At 36.4% G+C, this 26,835-nt stretch overlaps 1 pseudogene; it reads left to right on the forward strand.

The window, feature by feature from the left end:
- The first annotated feature begins 1,938 nt into the window (after window positions 1-1,938).
- On the forward strand, window positions 1,939-12,023 carry LOC113097573 (SWI/SNF-related matrix-associated actin-dependent regulator of chromatin subfamily A member 5-like; annotated as a pseudogene).
- Window positions 12,024-26,835: the final 14,812 nt, after the last annotated feature.

The raw sequence follows: 26,835 nt of genomic DNA on the forward strand, positions 1-26,835 counted from the left end.
AGGAAATTAAATTCTAATGATGATATAACTCCCATTAGGAAGGGAGTTTTGTTCACATTCCATTGCATTTCTTTACTAGTAAATATACCATTGTGGTATGTGAATGAGGAAACTGGGAAAATAAGAAAAAAAAAAACATAAATGGTATTATTACAGCATTCTTCAAAGTACTTACAATATAAAACAATATAAATATATTCTATCAGAAAACTACAAAAAATGTACAACCATTTAACAGCTTTAAACCGTATTCTTTGTATTATATGAATTTGCATATGCAGTTTGATTTACTTAAAAAAAACTTTTAAAATGTATTGTTTGTTTTGTTTACTAATTTTGGCAACAGTAATATATATTTCTTCTCAACAAAATTAACATTCCTAAAAACAGTGCACAACCCAGTATATATATATATATATATATATATATATATATATATATATATATATATATATATATATATATATATATATATATATATATATATATAAGTACCGTTTCCAAGATATGCACATATTGATTTTTATTTTTAATTTGGCAACAAAATTAACATTTACACGAATTAAGACAAACAGTTTTTTTAACAATACATTTATAAATGGACTATTATGCTATATGAAATTTGTATTTATTTTATTTTAGATTTTTTAACAGCTGTGAAACAAGCACATACATTCATTCAGACAAGAACAGTTTAACTCAGCTATGCTATTGGGGCATATTGTCACATTTAAAAAATATGCACATTAAAAAAGTGCTACAATGTAAATAGATATTCTATCAACACACTACTAAAATAATTTGTAACCGTTAACAGCTTTAAACTCTATTCATTTTAATAGTTGTAAGAACTGCTGAGATTAACTTTTAACTTTTTATTTAAAAAAAAAAAACAATAATATGTTTTATTTTGTTTTGTTTACTAAATTAGGCTCAGTATGTAATTTTGGCAACAGTAAAATATATTTATTCTTAAAAAAATGAACATTCCTAAACAACAACACACATACCCCATTTTTTTTCTTAGATAAATAGATTTGCCAATTTTTTTTTTTTTTTTTTTTTTTTTTTTTTTTTTTATAAATGGATGGTCTCAAGAGATATGTGGCACGTATTGATTTTTTCTTCTTCATTTTTCAGCCAAAAATGAACAGCAAAGACAACATTTACAGGACTAAAGACAAACAAAATATTTTAAACAATATATTTATACGATGATTATTGTATTAATTGTACTAAAACGTACACTTTTGAGGTATTGCAAATGCATTTTGAGACTTATTTTTTAAAGAGTTCAAATACCTATCAACATCTTTATGTATATATATATATATATATATATATATATATATATATATATATATATATAGATATATAGATATAGATATATAGATATATAGATATATATATAGATATATATATATATATATATATATATATATATATAAAAAGATATTTTCTTTAAAACAAATTTGGAATGTAAAATTGTGTAAGATATAATATAAACGCACAATCTGATTATTTAAAAAGAAATTATTGATTTCCAACATATAATATAGAGGTATTGGACAAATATAAACTACAACAAAGAAATAATAATACAGGTAAAAAAAATATTTAAAAAAATTATAAGAAGAAAATTAATAAAATTATTTTTTATAAAATAATTAATACATTAATAAAAATGTATGAGAACATAAAATCTGCATGAAAATTATAATAATAATAAAAAAAGGCATGAGATCATCTTATAAATAACATAAAATGTATGAATAAAATGCATAAAATGCTTTCATGCATGCATGAAAGTTTACTTTTCTGAAAAAGAAATATATATTTTTTTGTTTTTTAATAGACAAATATTACGCGCAATTTGATTCGCAGTTCCTTTTTAGCGTACGAATGACGTCACGCGCGTCTGAAACCTCGCGATAGGTTGTGACCGGGCCCGTTTTGCGGGAACAGTGTCAACAGAAAAGCCGGGGGCCGTGAATGACTCGTGGTGAGCTTGCTCTATCTGGGCAATATTTTGAAACTTTCCAATCAAACCTATACACCTTTTCGGCTTTTCGGACCTGTTTTGAACGGAATTACCCGTGTCCATAGTGAAACAACGGAATTAGCAGACCATCATGTCTCAAACCGAGAGCAGCATGGAGCAGCAGCGGGAAGAAGAGCCGAGCCAACTCGACTCGGCCGGTCCGGCGGAGGTGAGCGCTTCTTCCCCATCATCTCCCACTAATAATTAAGTTACACCCCAGTTCACCTGGGACTTTAAAACACAGACTGATGAAGCTGGAGACGAGGAGACGACGAACCATCCGATCGCGGCTCTCTGAAGAGTAACGTTAGCTGAAAGTTTTTGTTAGCATGTATTGTTCCGGCTCAGATGAATAGATTAGCAGATCGGCGACCATTTTCACACTCATAACAACATCTGATCACTTTATAATCTGGATGGAGTCAGACAGATGGAAAGTGACGATGTGTTGTTATCGTCTAAATAAACTGGACATGAATAGTGTTGTTATTCTGCTACTTTTTTAAGCGGCACTTTATTAAATTAACAATGATTCGCCGTGTTGGTCTGGGAAGTACATTTTTATTGCTTGAGCTTCAGTTATCCATTTGCACTTCTTCTTATTGTAGACTTTATTCAAAATAAAAGTTCCGTTCTGTGGGTTTTCATATGACGTTCCTGTTGTGTGACCCTAAACATGGAATTACCCGCCGTCGGAAAGATGAGATGCCACAAAATTCACCGCACAATGACATTTATTAGACGTACTTTAATGCTTACTATCTTGTCGTTTAGGCGTATTTTAAACCACTGTACTGCTTTCAGTAACCGCGTTATTAAATTGAAATCGCGTTACCTAACGTGTCGATAGTTTGAGGTCATTTGTACATCATTAAACTAGAACGCACGAACATAAAATGTATGTTTATCTTATTGAAAACAGATTTAAAATACTGATGACGTAATTGTGCCCTAGTGGGCGTATCCAAAATATTGTCCAATCGAATGCTTCTTGAGTGAAATATCACTGCTGACCTTTAAAGTCGGCGTGCAATGAAAATTCACTAATTTTCATGTGTATGTTGGAGATCTTATTGTGAATGGTTCATCTGTGCATATTTCTTTTTAATTATTATTTATAAATGTGACCCTAATTGTATAAATCACAAATGCTGTAAATTGAATTAAAGTATATGACAATATGTACGAAAGACTATCACTTGGGAAATATCAACAACAACAAAAAAAGATACTGTCCAGTGTCCATCAATTTTGTCTTAAGTAAATTGTCATTTTTCTTGCAGTTCAAGAATTAGTGGTATTATTTCTCTTTAAGGACGATGCTTCAGAAAGCGGTCAAGATGAAGCATCGGATACAGCAATGGATAGTGAAGCGCAGTCGTCATCGCCTCCCTTGGCCAAGGAAAAAGACCAGCCGGGTGGATATGAAGAAAAAGTGGTAATGCATTTAGCCTTCCATAAAAAAAAAAAAATCTAAGTTAATTGAGGTATAAAGTGCATAAGCTGGTTCTACAAGAATGTTGATCCGTAAGTAGAGACAAAGTTGTGTGTATTGTTGACTTCTGCTTCGTTTCAACAGAAAACAGACCGGACCAACAGATTCGAGTACCTCCTGAAGCAAACTGAAGTGTTTGCTCATTTCATCCAACCAGCTGCCCAGAAGACCCCAACTTCACCTCTAAAGATGAAGCCTGGCCGCCCTCGCATAAAAAAAGATGAGAAGCAGAACCTGCTCTCTGCTGGAGAGTGAGTTTGTCCACACTGTTCCAGCAGACGTTTTCTCCATAAAGATCATGCTGCCAGTGATCTAGATGTTTAACAACTTCATATGTTATTAAAAGTGCATTTTCCATGGAGCAAAATAATAAGAAAGCTACTTGAGGGAACACTTTTGTTTCCTAGAGTGACTGACTGTAATTTCAATTTGAATGCAGTTTAACAGCAAAATATTATGCTTTTTTTTTTTTTTCTTCTTGTACTTGGTTTTGTATCTTGTGTTAGTGTTATATCTTTATGTAATTTCTCTTTAGTAATATTTTTATTTAGTAATTATATTAGTATTAAAGTCCTGTTAATTAGGGCTGGATCAGACTCAATTCGGTGGGTTGAATTTAAAATTTGTGTCCAAATTGTGCATCCCTGCAGACGAGCAGAGCAAAACTTGTAGTTTTTCCTTTTTTTTTTTTTAAGTCACAGTTTAGATTTATAATTACCATATTTTTCGGACTATAAGTCGCACATGAGTATAAGTCGCATCAGTTCAAAAATACATCATGATGAGGGAAAAAACATATATAAGTCGCACTGGACTATAAGTCGCATTTATTTAGAACCAAGAGAAAACATTACCGTCTGCAGCCACGAGAGGGCGCTCTGTTTTTTAGAGGTAGACTACAGGAGCACTGAGCAGCATAGAGCGCCCTCTCCTGGCTCTAAACGGTAATGTTTTCTCTTGGTTCATTTCTCTTAGTTAATTTCTCTCGGTTCATGTCAAATTAATTTTGAGAAATAAGTCGCACCTGACTATAAGTCGCAGGACAAGCCAAACTATGAAAAAAAGTGTGACTTATAGTCCGGAAAATACGGTAGATTTCTTTTCCCTGTAAATCATGCTGCTCTATGTAGTGCACTTATTATCTGTTTAATTCTGTTGTTTTTTAGTAACCGCCACCGTCGGACTGAGCAGGAGGAGGATGAGGAGCTGCTGAATGAAAACAGCAAGGCCACCAGCGTTTGCACACGTTTTGATGATTCACCTTCCTGTGAGTTAAACGCACACTAAAACCCTGAATCTCTTTTATAAAAACTTAGAACCATGATCTTATATGAAATGAGGTCAAAGGCCTCTTGGTAATTAAGGAAAGCTTATTGTCGCCAATGAACGTTTATTAACAGATGTGAAAAATGGCAAACTGAGAGACTACCAAGTGCGTGGACTGAACTGGCTCATTTCCCTCTATGAGAACGGAATCAACGGGATCCTTGCTGACGAAATGGTATGACTCCCTACACTCATCGATTTATTCTCCTCTTAATAGTAAATGAAGAAAAATATAATCGTTTTGCATTTAAGAGGTGGATTCCATGCCTCTTCAAGTTATGGAAACTCCCTTAGTCCACTTTTCTTTTTTTTATAGTTATAAAATTTCAGCACTCAGAAATTGGTTTAAATCTGTGCCCATTACAAATGGCTCACACTTCATGTCTGCTCTTGTCCCATCAGGGTCTTGGTAAGACTCTACAGACCATCTCTCTGTTGGGCTACATGAAGCATTATAGAAACATTCCTGGACCTCACATGGTTCTGGTGCCCAAATCCACCCTGTATAACTGGATGAACGAGTTCAAGCGTTGGGTTCCCTCTCTACGAGCTGTCTGCCTCATCGGTGACCGGGATGAACGAGTAAGCAGGGATTCCTGGGGTCTTATTATGTAGAGTTTAAACTATCATAAACTGTCCCATCTAATAAGACTTCTGGTTGCAGACGGCTTTTGTCCGTGACACGCTGCTCCCAGGCGAGTGGGATGTGTGCGTGACTTCCTATGAGATGGTTATCATCGAGAGGGCCGTCTTCAAAAAGTTCAACTGGAGATACCTGGTTATTGATGAGGCTCACCGTATCAAGAATGAGAAATCAAAGGTTGGCAGTTGCATCCATCTTCAGCATGTGTGATTGATTGCGAGTCCCTGGTTTCCTTTAGTCTAAGAGTAACCTAGTAAAGTTTGTTCTCTCAGCTTTCAGAGATTGTGAGAGAGTTCAAGACCACGAATCGATTGCTGCTGACTGGAACCCCACTACAGAACAACCTTCACGAGCTTTGGGCGCTGCTGAACTTCCTGCTGCCCGACGTCTTCAACTCCTCAGAGGTGCCACTTCTTTCTTGCATATTACCACAAGAACTCTGGCATAAGTACATGGTGTGAAGGCTGTATATGCTTTTGACATTCCCTGTAATGAACGCCAATTTGTCTTTTCCTTTTGTGCAGGATTTTGATTCCTGGTTTGACACCAATAACTGTCTGGGAGACACGAAACTGGTGGAGCGTCTGCATACTGTGAGTACATTGTCCTTTGACTCCTACAGTATGTAGAGATTTATAGCTTGATCAAGTGTGACAATATATTTTGAAAATATACAGTAATTTTTGGATTGAGAAATATAAGCATATGGTCCTAAAACAGGCTTGATTTGAACGCTATATGGATGCTAAATTGTAAAAAAAAAAAAAAAAAAAAAATGAAACCTTTCAAATGTATTTTTATATATTTTATACATACAATGGTATTTAATATATTAAGAATGTTAATAAAAACATTTAAAGTGAGAATAGATTCACGCAAAACATGTATTTAATTTTTTTTTAATATAAAGTATTTAAAATATTGAGAATGTTAATAAAAAATGTATTTTTTTTTTTTAATTTTCATTGTGCATTCCAATTAATCTCAATCATACTGCAGTCAGGTTATTTTGATTAGGTAAAAAAATAACTAATAAATACAGCTAACTAACACAATAAAACACAAAAATATGATAATTTAAAAAAACTAGATTTTTGAAAAGGAAAAAAAAACTGTCCATGTATCCATCTATCTATATAAAATACATTAAACTTGTAACTAACAAATCTCCTGATGGTAAAGGTACTCCGTCCATTCCTGCTGAGGCGTATCAAAGCCGATGTGGAGAAGTCTCTCCTCCCCAAAAAGGAAATCAAGATGTATATTGGGCTCAGCAAGATGCAGAGAGAATGGTAAATATTATTGATACTGATGTATGTCTGAAATGTCTTTCTAGGTTGGTTTACCAGGCATTTTTTCGATAAATAGCTCAAAGTAAATAATGAGCTGTTATAATTTCCCTTTAGGTACACCAAGATTTTGATGAAGGACATCGACATTCTGAACTCTGCTGGGAAGATGGATAAAATGCGTCTGTTGAACGTACTGATGCAGCTCAGGAAGTGCTGCAACCACCCTTACTTGTTCGACGGAGCGGAGCCCGGCCCGCCCTACACCACCGACCTCCACCTGGTGGTCAACAGCGGAAAGATGGTGGTTCTGGACAAGCTTCTGCCCAAGCTCAAAGAACAAGGTGACCATCCGACATGCTTCACGGGGGATAACGGTAAATTGTCCCGTCATGTTGTTTTTAACATAGCTCGTTTTGTTTTCTTCCTGCAGGTTCCCGTGTGCTGATCTTCAGTCAGATGACCAGGGTGCTGGACATTCTGGAGGATTACTGTATGTGGCGCAACTACGGTTACTGCCGTCTCGATGGACAGACTCCTCACGAGGAGCGACAGGTGAGAGCGTGATTGAATTGGCCTTCTGTCGTAACTGAAGAGCTCAGTGATAAACGAATGAGTCTGTAACCTTCTTCAGATCTCCATCAACGCCTTCAACGAGCCCAACAGCTCCAAGTTTCTGTTCATGTTGAGCACCAGAGCAGGAGGTCTCGGGATCAATCTGGCGACCGCTGACGTCGTCATCATCTACGACTCGGACTGGAATCCTCAAGTGGATCTTCAGGCTATGGTCACTATGCACTGATTGATTGTGCTGTGTTGTTGTTTTGATGTCTAGACTCGTGTTCATTTATTTCATTGGCTTTTCTCTGTTCAGGATCGTGCCCACAGGATTGGTCAAAAGAAACAGGTGCGCGTGTTCCGCTTTATCACCGAAAATACAGTGGAGGAAAGAATCGTGGAACGTGCAGAAATGAAGCTCCGCTTAGACTCTATTGTCATTCAACAAGGTAAGATGTGAAACAAGTTGAAGCTACTTTAATAATTTTATAAAATATATTTTATAAAATTATTTGTAACAATTTTTCTGATGAATTTTCACATTTTTCTCATTCATGGGATTGTTCTTTTTTTCATTAGTATAGTTAATACCGTTGTTTCCCAACAGGCAGGCTGGTCGATCCCAACACGAGCAAACTGGGCAAAGACGAGATGTTGTCCATCATTCGACATGGTGCCACTCATGTGTTCGCCTCCAAGGAGAGCGAGATCACCGATGAAGACATCGATGCCATCTTGGAGAGAGGAGAGAAGAAGGTAGGACCCCATCTAGACAAAATTACTTCACAAAGCTGAACTGTAGTGTAAGAAGAATGAAACGGTTAATTTGGAGAAGTGCTCTTCATGACTAATGGTTGTTTTAGACGATGGAGATGAAGGAGAAGTTGGCCAATCTTGGAGAAAGCTCGCTGAGGAACTTCACCATGGACACAGAGAACAGCGTGTACAACTTTGAGGGTGAAGACTACAGAGAAAAGAAGAAGGTAATGCGTCACCAATCAAATCTCAACAAGTACTTCACATTACAGTGTTGGGTTGAAAACGGTAGACTTATCTGAACTGACCTCCTCAGGTCATCACTAACTGGATTGAGCCACCCAAGAGAGAGCGCAAGGCCAACTACGCTGTGGATGCTTACTTCAGAGAGGCCCTGCGTGTCAGCGAGCCCAAAGCACCAAAGGTATTATTAACCCCTTACGCCTGAATTGGAAACCCTAGAGCTGTTTTAATGGCCTTTCTCCTGTTCCTCAGGCTCCCCGTCCTCCCAAACAGCCCAATGTACAAGACTTCCAGTTCTTTCCCCCTCGGCTTTTTGAGCTGCTGGAGAAAGAGATCCTGTATTACAGGAAGACTATCGGCTACAAGGTGTGTCTACATTTGAGCTCCATGTTGGGGTCCACAGAATTGACACGCTTTACTCTCTTGTTCAAAAATGTGATTTTTATTTTTTTATTTTTTGGGGGGTTTTGTCTCTCATGCTCACCATGGCTACATTTTTTATCAAAACTACAGTAATACTGTGAATTTAATGCATGTTAAAATAACGTGCATTTTATTTGTGATGCAAAGCTGAATTTTGAGCATCATTCCTCCAGTCTCCATTGTCTCATTATCTGTCTATTATGCTGAATCTGTGATAAATAGGACATTCAAAAGAACAGCTTTTATTTGAAACAGAAATCTTTTGTAACATTAAAAAAGTCTTTACTGCCACCTTTAATCAATTTAATACACCCTTGCTGAAAAACGTATTAATTTCTTGCACCCCAAACTTTTGAATGGTAGTGTACTTGGTGGACGCTCTATGTAAATCTAAATTAGAAATATGGAACATTACACAAGTAGAAAGGACTGCAAATGAAGGTTCATGGTGATTTTTTTACATTCAGTATGTTCAAATATTAACATGCAGTTCAATGAAGTGGTGAATAATGGTGTAAAAACTCTTCAGAAACTATTATCCCTACTAAATTTTCCATTGCATGATGTCACTGGACTAACAGGTGCCAAGAAACCCCGATCTGCCCAACTCGGCCCAAATGCAGAAAGAGGAACAGGCCAAGATCGACGAAGCTGAACCACTTAATGAAGAAGAGCTGGAGGAGAAGGAGAACCTCCTCTCACAGGTACATCATTCATGTGACCGTTTGAGAAATCATAGCCTGAATTCAAATGTTTCGAGTTTGTGCAGCAGCTCATGTCAGTGTGTCTTCTCTACTCAGGGCTTTACTATCTGGACCAAGCGTGACTTCAATCAGTTCATCAAGGCCAATGAGAAGTGGGGAAGAGACGACATCGAGAACATCGCCCGTGAGGTCGAGGGCAAAACCCCGAGGAGGTCATGGAATATTCTGGTAGGTCAATATACGGCTCCATCAGCTCACTGCTTAACTGTATACAGGAAGTGTGTGATTAAGATGTGTTTGATGCTTGTGTGCAGCTGTGTTCTGGGAGCGCTGCAATGAGCTGCAGGACATTGAGAAGATCATGGCTCAGATCGAGAGAGGAGAGGCCCGAATCCAGAGGAGGATCAGCATCAAGAAAGCACTGGACTCTAAAGTGAGCCACCCTTGCCATCCTTTTCTCAGCAAAGAGTTTAGGTTCGGTTTTATTTGAAGGTGACCTTGTTACAGAGAGTTAGTTATACATTTAAGTCCAGAGAAACTGACTTTAGTGTTAGGATCTGGTTTAGGGTTAGTTGCATGTCTTTATACATAATTTACTGTTATTACTAGTAAGTACATGTAACAAGGACACTGTAAACAATTATGAATATTATACATTTATATTATAAATATAAAGTGTTACCAGGATTTATAGTTCAGAGCAGGGATGTCATAGTTAGCTAAAACTAAACCTTTTCTGTTATTTAAAATAAACTAAAAAGAAATGTATACATATTTCAGGTAGTATAATCATTTCATTTAGTTTACATCCTAAATAACTAAAACTAAATAAACTAAAACTAATTAATACAAATTAATACTATAGACATAAAATTAAATAAAAACTGATGAAAGCACCCAACAAAATTAGTGAAACTAATAACTAATAAAGTGACAATATAAAGCGTTCTAATCAAACTATTAACAAAACTGTTTTCGTATATAAATCATACTGAAATATTTACAATTCTAAGGCATCAAAATTATTCTAGTATGCTGCTTTGCATTTATTATTATTTAATCAATGTTACCTTTCAGTTTTCCTTAAAATAGAAAGTTCCAAAGTAAAAAAACAAAAACAAACTATAAAAACTAAATAGAATAAATACACATGATAAAAAACATAACTAATTGTAACAAACAAATCTCCATATTCATCGGGAAGAAGGAGGCGGGAACCGGCGCACAATCAAAAAGCATTTTAATAATTCATAAATAAATACAAAACGGCGCACCAGCCCCTCACGGACGACTGGTGCGCACAAATAAAAGCCAAAACATAAAATAATGTCCCAGGCCTGGTCCTCTCTCGTCCTTCACGGTCGTCGCTCCAGTTTTATATCCTTCCATCTCCTACGTGGGACTCGATACTAGCGGTGGGGCTCAGGTGTAGCTCATCTCCAATCACTACACCTGGCCTCACTCCTCGTTCCCACGCCTCTCGGCCCCGCCCCACTCGCCACACTAATAAAACAAACCACTCCACAATTACTAAAATTTAAGTAAAAAAAAATGAAAGAATCCAATGCAGAATATTTACAAACTATATTAGTATAAGATCCTAAAATGGCACTGATTGGAAGGTATAATGTCTTGTTTTCCTCTTCCTCAGATTGGCCGTTATAAGGCACCGTTCCATCAGCTCAGGATCTCGTACGGCACAAACAAAGGCAAGAACTACACCGAGGAGGAGGATCGCTTTCTCATCTGCATGCTGCACAAACTGGGCTTTGACAAGGAGAGCGTTTACGATGAGCTGCGCCAGTGCATACGCAACTCGCCCCAGTTCCGCTTCGACTGGTTCCTCAAGTCCCGCACGGCCATGGTGAGCTGTGTGCCATATCACGAGCAATCGTACAATATTCATCCATTCAGAATGTCCTGACACTGTTGTGTATCCGCAGGAGCTTCAGAGGAGATGTAACACACTGATCACGCTCATCGAGAGGGAGAATATGGAGCTGGAAGAGCGAGAGAAAGCAGAGAAGAAGAAGAGAGGCCCTCGCACATCTTCGGTAACTGCTGGCGAAACTGAAGATTGAGCTCTGAAACTGGAGAGGAATTTTTAATGACTTGTCTTTTTTCCCCATAGGCCCAGAAACGCAAGCAGGATGCGTCCTCAGAAGGACGTGGCCGCAAGAAGAAGCTCAAATTGTGATGGCCGTCACCTCACTTGGCGAGGACCTTCAGCGATTCTGGCGTTTGTTGTTACGGGTCCCACTCATGTACTGTATGGATTTCCAGCACTGAACCTTGCCTCCAAGTAGCTTGACCTTTTTAAACAAGGTGTAGGGTTGTAAATTAGATCTTTCTTTTAGCTAAAGTGCAACGGCTGTGCTGTCAGATGTTTTGTATTTATGCCAACTTTTTTTTTTTTTTAACCACATTCCATTTGCTTGTATGTGTTGGATTTGCCGTCTTTCTCTCATCATTAGCGTCTTCAGTATTGTCTCTGTATCCTCAGTTGAGTAGTCAATTGGAACATGACTAATAAATGTTGTTTTTTTATAAACACTGCTCAGTATGATTTCTCCAAATAAATGTAATCTCTTCCTCTTGTATGTTAATGTAGCATTGATTTTCATATTCAGCAACTATACAGAGAGCTTTGGTATCAAAGCCTGGAATAATGTTTGAGGAATGCTAAAGAAAAATCCTCAAGGAAAGGAAAAGCTAAGGTGGAATTAAATGAGATTTTTGTACTGAAGGTCTTGTACAGAGGCTTGATATGGATCATTAATAATGATCCATATCATGCTTCTCTCTTGCAGTCCCTTTTAATGGGGATTCAACTCAAACCTCCTCAGCAGTCATTTCACTTCAGATGACAATTCCAAAGAAATTTATTTTGTTTTTAAACCCACCAAAATTGTTACTCCTATTTACCATTTGTGGAGATTTTTTTTAATACTAGCAAAAAATAAAATCTAATGGTAATATAAATCGTGCAAAACAAGGAAACGAGTTATTTTATGTTTAATGGGCTTGGGCGCCGCGTTGCATTCTGGGACGTGGCGGCCATGTTGATGGCATCGCGAATGTAAACATAGAACAAGTCTAACGAGAAGAAACAGTTCGGAGAAAGAAAAAAAGATTTAAAAATCGCGAAAAGGTTGTGGGATTTACAGGGATACATAAAATAGGCATGCCAGGGACCGATATGCGGACAAAATCTGCACTATTAACCGTTTGGATCCATATAAAAAATTCCAAACAAAGAGTGGAGCATCGACGACAACTTGCTGCCGCACTTTGTCATAACAGATATCTTCGGCTCCCTTGTTGTTTTGTTAGTGCCTACACTTCTGAACAGTTCATAAGCTAGGAGTCATTGGAGTCTCATGTGTAGTTCACAAATGGATGGGTTCAGGAGCTGAAGATCATAAAGCGTCTCCAGAGTAACATGCAACGTAGAACGCGCGTGCGCGGTGACCTCAGACATCTCTGCGCGAGGAATCGACGACAGGTGATTTCTGAGGTGATACTAAATGGTAAGAAGAACGGTATCATAATAATATTAAAACCTGGAAGTTATACAAAAATGCATTTATTTATTTAATAAATGTTTATTTAAATAGTCAGAAAAAAAGTAGCTATTGCCATGAACAATTTTTTGAGGCTGCAGTTTTTTCATGTGCATTCATTCTCTAAAAAAACGTCACTTAATTGCATATGATCTGCTCTGATGTTGAAAATGTGGGTTGATTCACAAGGTGGTGCTATCGCTCTGTTTTTATGGAAAGACTGCAGCAGTGCATCATGTTGTTTAACTGCTGAATATGGCCTGGTCCTGAGTAAAACATAAGCATAAATGATAACCTCATAAACGTCTCCATCCATGAATAATCTTGTTGAAGTAATGGGGCTTTTATTGTGTTTGTTTGCTGAATCAATACGAATGTCTGAGCACTCTTGGCAATACAAAACTCTTTTTAAGTAACAATTAAAATACCCTAACAATATTGATTTTACATTAGCTGCCTCAGCTCTTAAAATAAGCTGAATAGTTCCCCTCTAGTCCCTTTTATATAAGTTTTGAGGTTTTTAACACTTGTGTTTTCACCCAATCCTGCAGTTTGTTGCAGCACATCTCTGTTTTCTGAATAATCCTATCATCTTCTGTTTTCGTGATCAGCGTTAATCACACAAATTGCTAGTGCAATGAATTGATTGGACTGTGGACATGAATGATCCTGTGGTACGTCGTTGTCCCTCAATGCATTGGAAGTGAATGGCTGAATGAAGCTTCAGTCGCTCCTCATTGAGGATGTGAATGAGATTAAAGATGCTGCACAGAACTCCTGGTGAATGGGAAAAAGAGGACGTATTGGTCAAACGCATCCCTGCGATGTATCACTGACCATTGGTCTGTTTCTCTAAATGCAATAACTGAGGCTGGAGAAGAAACCAGCGGGAAACACAATTTCGGAAAACACACCAGGGGTAATAACAATCAGTTTTGTTCTGCTGTCTGTTATACTGTTGTTGTTGGGATATCAAAGTGTAAAGGCTGATGCCAGGAACTCCAAGGACAAATGTTAAAATGCCTTACTTTGTATTCTGAGAGCTGAAAATGTATATTTTATCAATATATGGACCTTTCTGGAAAGATTGACGTAGTTGGTTCCCAGCTTTTGTTATGTATATTGATCCTAGCATGTGGTGCTGCTTTTTAACTAGTTTAACCACCCAGACTGCTTTAGTTAACCAGCTTCCCCAGAAAGCTACCATGGTGTAGAAAACAAAACTGACACGGGAATAAAACTAGACACAAATTCGTCTTTTGGCGACATACAGATCATATGTAAAGACAAAGACTTCTCATTCAGAAACACGCACACAAGTATTTCACTATTACCCTTATCGCAAATATTTTAATCCACCGGGGTGGACATTTAATACATAAATACATATATACAATATTTTGTTTATTACATTTTTTATTTAATGAAAAATATATTTATATTAAAAAGCAATGTATTTATTTATTATTTATTTAAACATTTATATTTTATGTATTAATTATGGATGATTAGTAAATATTAATTTAATTGTTCAAATATGAAAAAAAAGTAACTTTGTCTCTGGATTGGTTTAATCTTTTAAATATATATATATATATATATATATATATATATATATATATATATATATATTCTTATTAATAAGGAATATTTTATTATTAAAAATGTAACTTTTAACTTTTACATAGGAATATTTGTGTTTGTGAGCTTTGAACCTGATCAGAAAATTAAGCTGTTGTTTTCAGCAAAGGGCATTATTTTCTTTTTTTCTTTTGAATTATTTTCATGGTCTTCAGTAATGGGGTCAGGGGTTACAGTCAGGCAGCCTTTAGTGATCACTGCTAATGTGCATGATGTTAAAAAACCTCTCTCCTGCAGCATCTTTCTCCGAGTCTCAGAGACGTTTCTTCCTCTTCTCTTCACTGTCTTGTTTACAGTCACCTGTTCTTATGAATAATGCAGCGTCTCCGTTGCGTGCATCGCTCTGAAAGCTCATTTGCTAACCACATCCCTGAATCTTTTGTGGAGCACATGGTCGATTTAGTTGTGCCTTTTAAAAACAAACTGTAAAAAGCCTTTTGCCTTTTCTGTTGGACCCTCTGGCGTCCTCTCTGGGCACTTTCTATTTTTAATCCCAGTCTGGCTGGAGGCGAGGAGCTGAAGCCCTGAGGTGTTCAGCCAGAGCCTCTGATGTCAGCTTTGCTGTTGCAGGTTCAACCCATTGAGCTTTAATGGCAGCAGTTTTGGGCTGAGCCTTTGGTGTTGGGTGTTTGCCGACTGATCGTGTGTGATCTCTGCCTTCAGATGATGGGATTTTGAACTCATCTTAGTGCATCTAACCACTCTTGTGTTTGCCACAGTTCAGAGACAAATCTGCAGTACAGAATAAGAGAAAATCTGTACTTTTTAAAATTGCAGATCTGCTATCCGCAATATTTTGCACATTTAGGACTATAGCAATAAGGATGAACTATTTTTGTTGATTTTAGTAAACAAACCAATTACTGTTCATTTGAATTAGCCAAAATTAGACCATGAACTGAGTGTATAGTGATTGTTGGCATGATTTATTGTAAGTCCTGATCAGCCGGCTGGGTGTTAACAGTTGTGCAGAACACATTGATTTATTCAGTCTTTTCAATACTCTCAAATCTCCGGGGCCCAGGCATTTGTGAGGTGCTTAACATTACCGCTGCTTTTTCAAGTGCTTTTGATGATAACAGATGTTCAAAGGACGCGTTCAGGATTCCTTTCGCCTTCCTGCAAACCAGCCTAATGTAATGCCGTTCATTATTAAACCAGCAGCGTATATCTCTGCAGCGTGAAATCGAATGCAACACATTCACATCCTGCATTTATCAAGTGACCGCAGGGTCCTGAAGGTAAAGAGACTGTGTGCCGAATAGCAAAATGATCTGTAATAGCCTGTGACGTGAGATTGCAGGAGAATAGACCGACAGATATAACATTCAGTGCAAAGATAAATACAGTGCATGACTGAGGAGAGTTTCTGGACTTTATCCAACCATCACTCCTTAAAATAAAAACTCTGTAGAACAAAACATACATATATAAGCAATAAAAAGTCAAAGTTACTGTGTTTTAATGTTCTAAAAGTTAATATGTGCCCCGTCTGAGTCAGATTATGCATTTAACATACTGAATTTCAATGTTAATCATATTTTTTTAAATAAATCTAAAAGGTTAACACTTTTCAGGCTGTTCCCTTGAAAGAATGAGGAAGAGTTCCCATCAGCAAAAATGACTCTGTACCGGTGTTCAAACACTCGGATGGGTTTGACTACGTGATAAAATCTAGACTATGGCAGGCAAAAAATTACATAAAGAATATGTGCAGAATACATAACGTTCCACTCTATTCTTCACTTCATAACACGGGAATTATAAGGAGTTCAGCGCATGGACGTACATTACTGATGTCCCCCGTTCAGACTAAAAGCAATTAGTGTTTACAATGGAAACCTTTATTTGTAAATAGAAAGGGTGATGTGAGTTAAGGTCATATAGTGCTGGTGATCATTTGGAGCGATACAGGCGTATTAGACGTCCACGTGTGTGATGTTATTCCTCAGCGTGTCTCCTGGTTAATGGGCTGGAAGTTTCCTGGGATTTAGCGCACGCTCGTTAAAGGCTGAGATCATCTAAATGAGTGTCTCTGGAGATAGACTGGTCTACAGACATCAGATAAACCCCAATTAGTTCCCCCAGCCAAGATAAATGGCCATATTTGCATCCCGCCTCATTAATATTCCTTTACATTTTGCCCTGCGTACTACTTACACTTTTCATATCTCCTGTTTTTATTAATTTATAACATCCTCCTCACTAAATCTCAGTGGTGTTTTGATTATTATCCTGGATGATATGGCTGATGTATACACCAAAGTTTTCAGTTAGGACATCTTTTGGTAACTATAATGTGCTCTAGAGTGTTTGAGAAAAAACAACCTGAAGTAATGCATTTCTAGAATATATTGCAAGTTAGCGGGATACAATCAGAAACTATTCAATGCTTACTTTATTAAATATTCATGTGTTTTGTATCATCACAGGTGCTTTAATGTGCTTTTATGTATTTTGTTTCAGAAGTCTTCATTAGACAAATATAAACATTAATATTGACAAATATTTAAACCGTTGTTCATGCAATTAAAACAGCATTAGCTAAATACTTTTATCTTAAGGACAATATGTTTCAAAGTCTGTGTGTGTGTGTGTGTGTGTGTGTGTGTGTGTGTGTTTCACACAAAAGAAATTCATTCTTGTTTAGAACTTTATTTTTGGTATACTGTATAAATATGAATATTTATTGAATATTTAATATTAATATGTTTGTATTTAATATGAATTGTTCAATTTATGTGTTTTAGAAAATAAATATATTTTTTATTATTTACTTATTTAGTAGGCTATGACTACATTTGATATGACTATTAATTTAATAAATTAAATATTAATTTCAATATATGTCATGCAAATATTTATTATTAAGGATTTATTTATTAAATATAAATATTGATTAATTAAAGATTAATATTTATTGATTAATATTTAGTAAATACATGTTTTGTGTTTGTCACAGCTTTTTTGTCTTTTGTTTTAAAATTGTAAATCTGTTAAAACAATATCAATAGTTTAGACATAATCTAATCATCATTATTAATTTCATAAATATGCAAATTGGAACATAAATCCAGAGTTTCAGATATGAAAGTGTTTAATGTAGAAAAAGTGTGTGCTGAGAAAAATAAATGGCTGTAGAAAAACTTTCACTCAGAAATTGATTGTCAATATCAAAAAAAGTTACAAAGAAATGGTACAAAATAACTTAAAATGACTGCTGTCATGTTTTACTTACAAGCTAAAAAATCATTTTTACAGTGTGTAACTAACATGGGTGATTCGAGATTTAATTCAAACTCTCAGAGTTCCTCGAGTTTATTACGATATCCAGTTGCGCAGAAGCATAATTGGTAAGAAAAATTACCAATTTGGAATAAACACATGCAGGGTGAACGGCCAGAATTACTGAGAAAACCGATGACAAGATTGTAATTGGGGCCTAGAAATGCACATAGTGAAATAGCGCAGCAGTGACAGTGATGGGACGGGTCGGTGTGTGCACTCTCTGCTGGTGGACCCCTGACATGACTCCTGCGGATGTGACAGTATTTCACAGCTCACTGACACTCCTATAATTAAATGCCCTGTTAAGCAGCACTCCAGCACCGCAACAGTCAAAGAGTGAATACAGTCCACTAAATGAATAAACTTTTTAATGAGCTCTCGGCTTTCTCATATATAGCCATTGGCTGATAAACGATGCGCTTCGTGTTCTTGTTTCGTGTCTTAATTTAAGCGGCCCGCAGTTTGTTCAGTGATTAATTGAAACACTCTGCAAATGTGTGTGTGAAATTACATCTATTTATAGAGTCCGAGAGTATCATACAGACAGACACCAAATGCTTCTCTTTCGCATTCTTTTCTAATGTAATGCAACATTTCTCATTAGCAACCGAACATTTTACAGTGTCTCATCAAGTGCACTAATAGACCCTTATTCCTTTGTGATCCTTAACCTTTCTTCCCCTGAAGAAATGAAAGTACGCTTGGCTTTATTTTGCATGGTAACCCTCATCCTTATGTCATCATTTGTCCTGAAGCCTGCTCGCTTTAGCCTGTTTATTTCAACACCATTGTTAAAAGTGAATTGTTAAAGTTAACTTGCACATTCTGTTGCCATTATGTATTGACACGTATGTATCATTCATTTTCTTATTCATCGATTAGAAGCATCTTTTGGGGAGGGACTGTGGGCGGCGGGTGTACGTAGATCTTTCAATCTAATATTGCAAAATCATTTTTTACCTGTGAATGTCAAAAGGAGACTTTGGAAAATGCTACGGAGAGCAGCAGCTTCGGTTTCTGCTTGGATAGCCGCAAAACTACACCAAATGCTGTGGGGTTTTGTTTGAATCAGGACTAACCTTTGTGTACTGGTTTCACAATATTATTTTTTTCACTTTTTTATGAGATTTAGGACAAATTCTAAATGAAAAAATGTGTCCTTTTATAATTTCTCTGTCAAAATGTTCTCTTTCTGTTCTTTTTTTTAATTTATTCTTTTTTTAAATGAGATTTAGGAAAAATTTTACATGGAAAAAGTGTCCTTTTATTATTTCTTAGAGAAAATGCTACACATTTCTTTGTGAAAATGAAATATATCAAACAACAAAAATATTAGTATTATTTTTACACAAATCCCAAATCAGATATAAAAATGAATGAATGAAGGAACGAATGAATGAATGATAAAAAAAAAATATCTTCTTATAAACAAAACTAAGTGTTTGCCTGTGCTCTTTCCTTGCTTGGATTTTAATTTTTTAAGGAATATTAAAATGCATTTGAAGTAAAAACAGAATTGTTTTAAACATGCTAAAACAGAATTTAGCTTTGTAAAAAGTATGCTCATAAAAGCAGGTGGGCTGAATGAGAATGCAGATTCACTCTCTTACAGTAGGTGGCGCTTATGAAACAGCAGCCGTACAGCGTTTCATTGGTTAACGCTGTAAACAAAATGCTGCATTATCCACCTTTATTTGTAAGAGTGGCCACAGCTATTTGTAAATTCTCTATTCAGGTCTCATCCATGTCTAGCTATTTTTTTAGCTGTACAAAACAGCTCATTTTACTGCTTGATATTGAGAATTATCTTAATATGAACACTGGTTTGTAGTGCGAATAGTTTTAGCATTTACTGCATGTTGTTATTCCTTTCATTATATCCCTACAGAGGTTAATGAACCGGAAGTCTCGCCATAGGCTTACTGAAGATTAAGGTGGATAAATACTCTTTAATATGCATTATACAGAGGTAAGATGAAAGGAAAACAGCATCTAAACTCTTCTAAAGACAGTCAGTTCCCCTCAGAGATGCATTCATATAAACACCTACCACCAAATACATCTCAGTTACACCTGTGGTTAGTATTGTCTACTGACAGAAATGTCTTTAAATACCAGGTGTAAACAGGGCCAAGATAACCCAGGGTTAGCAAGTTAGTGTAGTATTAACAGTTTCCAGTGTGAAGTTTGCTGAAATTGCTGTCTTGTCAATAGAAATGTCTTTTGTTTGACTGTTTTTCAGCTGAGCTCAGGGGGAACAACAGAGCAGATGTTCAAACATCAAATGCAACACTGAATCCTCTGAAGACGCTGTGTAAGTACTCAGTGTGATTTTAGCTCCTGCAGGAACTTATTTGGGGAGCATGTGTCCTCTGAGAAGAGAGATTAAACACCGTATTGAGACTACTTGGACGGGGTATTCTCATTACTCTTTATCCTGTCGTTTGTCATCCCGCTAGTGTAACTGCAGATTGGCTGTCTGCCTTGAGCTCCTTCCTTCTTCTCCTTCTCCTTCTCCGTCGTTGTCTCCATGGCTCATTTGGATGATTAGAGGACAGAAGGATAAACCGTATGGTGCTGTCTGTGTCCTGGCCCGTTTAAAAACCCATACTCTTGTATTGCCTTGTAATTCCTCAGTTATAGCAGACTAAGACAAAATCTGCACTTTTTTTGTGTACTATTTTTCCATATTGTTAAAGACTTTTGAGTAAGTCTTCAGTCATTCGATGGCTTCAAGTGACGAACAGATAGTCATTTGCATTTGTGTATTTGAGGCCAAACCCCTTTTTGGTGAAATATTCCTTTAGGATCACATACGGAGTTGATTGCTGATTTTAGAACAGTATATTCAGAAAATTAACTGCTCTGTTTGTGGCAGTAGCTACAGCCTAAAGTCTTCTTTCAATAGCATGTTCGTCGTTTAGGAATAGGAAAATGAGAAGGCTGATTTATCTTGTTCAGTCTTTTATTATCAGCTCTGTGGAAATGGTTTCTCAGAATAGTTGTTAACGCCCTGTGCATCCCATCAAGAATATGTTGACGCTGAACTTGCTATTCACAGAATGATGTAATGGGCGACATCGTAAATACAGTGAGAAAAAAGGGTTGAAACTTTCTGGGCGAAGACGAAACTGGGGGGGTGTGGGTTTCAGCGCTATGAAATTACATCATAAATGGTTTTATTTCAAAGTTATACATCAAACAAATAGAGTATGTTTTACAAAATCCTATAATCAGTCTTTAAACTTCAATTCCATGTGTTCTTGCCATTTCTTTGTAATTATTTGTGAAATTGAATAGCAATTTCTGATTGAATTGTTTCAAAGGGAATTTTTTTCAGTGTACCATCTATATCTTAGATAATCTGGTCCTGACGGGTTTGATTGGAAATGTTGGAGTATATATACAGTAGCATTGGGAGGATTTACTCTCCATGAAGATTAATCTTCAGTGTCTACTTTCACATTTGCCAAGATATTGCTTAATGCCTTGAACAATGTGCCTGTGAGAACAACGCTCCCGAACACCATAAATATAGCCATTTTTCTTCTTTCTCTGTGTGAAGCCAAAGCGCTTGGGCTCTGCTGACTTAAATTCAATGAAGGGAGGAAAAACGAGCCAGTGGTCGGTGGGTGCCATTTGTAAAAATTCCCTCGATTTGAATGAATTCACATGAAATAAATGTTAGCGGTCGTGACAGGTCATTAATACAGCGCTGTGTTGTGATTTAATGAGGGAGCATTGAAATGCCACGGGAGACGACGGTGCTTCCAGAGAATTTTTATTTCTTGTTAAGCCCTGTGTGCTTCCCATTGTGCTTCTCTGTTGCTCACATCATCATAACAAACGCAAATCTGCAGGATTAACCAACAAGGACAATATTTCTGATGCATTATGGAAAGTAGCCCGCATGGCCAGAAAACATGTACAGTTTTATGAACAGTTGCACCAACCTTAGCATGCAAAACCTTTTTTTTTTTTTTAGCATCCAAGCATTTTTAAACCATATGGAGATGCATGTTAAAGTTTAAGAGCAGCTTACATTCATGTGAAGCAACACAAGCTGTTTCAATGCTCAAAAATGTATGTTTAGTGGGCATGGTGCATATGAGGAGTGAAAACTTGTTTTCTGTGCCAATAATAGCAATGCATGTTATTTGTATGACGTGAAAGATGGGAATTGGACATGCAGTAGGGGAGCTTTATGGTGCATTCACACTTTCAGTAATTTTCAGTGTTTTATGTTTTTTAAACAAATCCGACAATGGTTGCATTTATTTGATCAAAAAGTAAAAACAGTAATTTTGTGAAATAATATTATTAGCATTTAAAATAACTATTTGAATATATGCACTTAGTTGATCAAAAATACAGTAAAAAAATTCTCATTTGTGAAATATTTTTCTCATTTAAAATAACTGTTTTCTATTTGAATATATGTTAAAAAGTAATTTATTTCTGTGATCAAAGCTGAATTTCCAGCATCATAATACTATATGCTGATTTGCTGCTCAAGAAACAATTATCAATGTAAAAAAAAACAGTTTGATTCATGCATTGATAATCGTGTTTATGCATGACTAGAATGTGCATTTTTAGCTTCTTATAGTAGAATGAACATTCGTTTTGAATGCAATACATCCTGCTTTCAAGTCTCTTTAAAAGAACTGACGTCCAGGTCACTTCTGGTTCCTGGAAAGCAATTGTTCAGAGCTGTTTAGAGCAAACCATCTAGCACATACAGTGCTTTTAAAAAGCTCACTGCTCTTTTGAGTCAAAGCATGAAACCAATTATTGGCATCCCAAACTGTTAGTTATTTCAAAATAAATGATTCTCTTTGAGTCTATTCCTTCCTTTTTTGATGGGTGGCCCACTCATCCTTAAGTGGTCCTGTAAACATGGGCCAATTAACTGTTTTTAAGGAATACTTCTAAATCATTTAAGTGTGCGGAGCATGAAAGCTTTGCTCTTTGTCTCACTGCATCAGAGGCACCTATAACATCAGATGTTTTTCACATGGAACTAGTTCTCTTTTGTACTCATTGTCATCTTTCATTGTAACTTCCCCTCTGAATGAATAAGAAACACTCAAATAGTCTGATAATGCAGAATTGTAGATAAAAATAAGCACATTTCTTTGCTCCTCTAACCAAATCAGTGCTATTTTTTATCATGGACACGGTTCACGTTTTACTGGAAGTCAGTCATCATAGTTGGGTAAACATACAGGTGCTTCTCAACAAATTAGAATGCTGAGGAAAAGTTCATTTATCTCAGTTATTCAACTCAAATTGTGAAACTTGTGTATTAAATTCAATGCACACAGACTGAAGTAGTCTAAGTCTTTGGTACTTTTAATTGTGATGATTTTGGCTCACATTTAACAAAAACCCACCAATTCTCAACAAATTAGAATATGGTGACATGCCAATCAGCTAATCAACTCAAAACACCTGCAAAGGTTTCCTGAGCCTTCAAAATTGTCCCTGACAATCATTGACCCCCTTCACAAGGAGTGTAAGTCACAAAAATTCATTGCCAATATTCTGGCTGTTCACAGAGTGCTGTATCCAAGCATTTTAATAGAAAGTTGAGTGGAACGAAAAAGTGGGGAGGAAAAAGATTCACAACCAACCGAGAGAACCGCAGTCTTATTAGGATTGTCAAGCAAACTGGATTCAAGAATTTTAGAGAACTTCACAAGAAATGGACTGAGACTAGGGTCAAGGCATCAAAAGCCCCCAAAGACAGATGTGTCAAGGAATTTGGCTACAGTTGTTGTATTCCTCTTGTTAAGCCACTCCTGTACCACGGAAATGTCAGAGGCGTCCTACCTGGACTAAGAAGAAGAAGAACTGGACTGTGGCCCAGTGGTCCAATGTCCTCTTTTCAGATGAGAGCAAGTTTTGTATTTCATTTGGAAACCGAGGTCCATGAGTCTGGAGGAAGGGTGGAGAAGCTCATAGTCCAAGTTACTTGAAGTCCGTTGTTAAGTTTCCACAGTCTGTGATGATTTGTGGTGCAATGTCATCTGCTGGTGTCGGTCCATTGTGTTTTTTGAAAACCTAAGTTACTGCACCCGTCTACCAAGAAATCTTGGAGCACTGCTGAAATCTTCTATTGACCAGCTTTTCAAAGATGCTGATTTCATTTTACTGCAGGATTTGGCACTTGCACACACATCCAAAAGCACCAAATTTGGTTAAATGACCATGGTGTTGGTGTGCTTGACTGGCCAGGAAACTCATCAGACCTGAACCCCAGAGAGAATTAATGGGGTATTGTCAAGAGCAAGATGAGAAACAAGAGGCCAAACAATGCAGATGAGCTAAAGGCCACTGTCAAAGAAACCTGGGCTTCCAGACCACCTCAGCAGTGCCACAAACTGATCACCTCACATTTTTTCAATTACATAATTTTTTTTATTTCTGCTCAAGAATACACATCTGTCACCAACATATGCAAACGGTGACTGTACATGGCAAACAAAACCATTTTGGAAGTCTGTATCTTTTCCAACAAACAGGAGTGGTACGTGTGCAGTACGTAGCTGCTAATATTCAATAAATTAAACATGGAGCAAATAAAAGGCACATTAAAATAATACCAGTTGACTTTTCTAAAGCATGCGTCATTACACTCGTCTGAACCAAAAGATCTTCCTCCTGCTCAAAAGGAGCATCAATCCTCAAAGCTGAATGGCCTTATAACCCTGAATTTGTTAAAGCTTCACACCCTCCCACTGATAGTCATCAAAATATCCATTTCAAAAAGCAGAAAGGCATTTGAAACACGGCCAATATATTTCGAAGCTCTCCTGTTCAGGCTTTATTTGTAATACGCTCCAGTATTGATGTTTTATTTAGTGCTGAGAGCTGATTATATATTTCCAGCATCACACAGAGAGCTGTAACTCATCATTACCTCTCTGAACTTTATTAGACCGAATCCCTGTGGCGTCGCGCAGTTTAGTGCCGACATTTGTGTTGCAGATTTAAAATAAAGATCATTCCCTTTGCTGGACATCCATATACATAGTAGCCCAGTATTTAAGCGTGTTCTCATAAATATATGTATGCATGGTAAGATAGTGTGACGTTGAGTCTATATAATATATTGTGCTACATTACAAAGCTCTGTGTCTCCACAGTAATTCATAGCTATACACAAACTGGCTTGATTTGTGGCATCTAGAGATGTGCTGCTCTTGGGCTTCAGGCATGGGATTTCTTAAATCAAAGCTCAAACTCTTGATTCATGGTTGCAGTCTGGCCTGCTCGGCGTTTCTATTACTTTTTTTTGGTCCAGTTCAAACATAATGCATAACCAATGGGTATACTGACAGGCCATAAAGCAATGAGGCAATATAAAATAGTGTGGTTCCTTTAACTTTCTTCCGGTTTCTGTTTATGTCTATATTGTTCTCTCTTTCCTGAGGTTGGGAATCTTGTTTCGGACAATGGTACTGCATTGCATGACATTCATTCCTTAATAGATTTTGGTTGTCTGCATACTTGTATTAGTATTTCCTATGTTGCTTCCAAATTGACAGCACCTAGGAAAGAAAATGGTTTTTTTTTATGTATTTTTATTTTATCTAGTTGTATCTGCTGCCTGAGTTTAATGCAAATTCATCTTGACAGTGCAAAATTAAATCAAAGACAATAAATAAACATCCACATTAACAACAACAATAAACATACAGCACAACTACTGTTGTGTTCACTTTGATTGAATGGCTTTTTTAATGCAGTTCTTCTTTTAAGTTGGTTATGCTTCAATATGTTTAGCCTCTAAGAAACAATTATTATTGTGTCCTAGTATGTGTATAATTACTGATGCCAAATGCAGTTAAAGTCCAATGTTGATACACATTCAAAACAGAAATGTTATGAACTTGGAAAATAATCTTTAAATTTCAAATATTTACAAATTATTTTACAATTATAAATATTACAAGATTATAAATCAAATAATAAATACATATTGTTTGCCATTAATATTTTAGCATTTATATATATATATATATATAGATATAGATAGATAGATATTATAAAATATAAATATATTATAAATTTAAAGTATGTTTGTTTAGGAAAGAATAAAAGATAAACAAATAAACAAATTGGATTTAATATTTTATGTGATTATATTACAAAATTATAAACTACATTTAGAAAATAATAAAATAAATATTTTTGTTCGTAATTTTAAATATATACATTGTGTGTGTGTGTGTGTATATATATAATATGTGTTTGTGTGCCATTGCCATTGTAGATGTTATAATATGTTAATATAACAGAGATGGCAAAGTCATGATGAAATTAGTGCTGGAGGGTTTAATCAGACAGTAATGATCTCTCACCTATAATGAAGAAAAATTACAGATGAACATTAATCTGGGCTGGAAATGATTTTCCCACACGACAGTCAAGGTCATGTAGTATATGTAGATAATTTCTGGATCATGTCACTTTTCAGTATTTTCAGGCCCTGCGTAAACATAAGAGATGAAGAGACATGTATTCAGCGTTTTTTGTGTGTATTGTTTAGTAAGAACAAATCCCTTAAATCTATCCCTCAAACATACTCTTCCTCAGTCATATTTCCAATAACTGGAAGCAGATTGAACTCTATGCATTATTTCTTTCATTCCACTCTCATCTTTTGGTTTGCATCATTGATCCTCTCCTCCATGCCTGCACTTCTCTGAAAGTATATTTTCCTTCTCTATGTGTTACTCTCTTGACAGAAACTCCAGCCCTGCTCCTAATCGTTACAGCAGCAGTAGCAGCCGGGGGAGGCACGCACCCATCCCAACACTGGTGTGTCACCTCCTCCAAATTAATCTGACGGCTTTT

This window comes from Carassius auratus, unplaced genomic scaffold, assembly GCF_003368295.1.
Source record: "Carassius auratus strain Wakin unplaced genomic scaffold, ASM336829v1 scaf_tig00216332, whole genome shotgun sequence".
In the NCBI taxonomy this organism is placed as follows: Eukaryota; Metazoa; Chordata; class Actinopteri; order Cypriniformes; family Cyprinidae; genus Carassius; species Carassius auratus.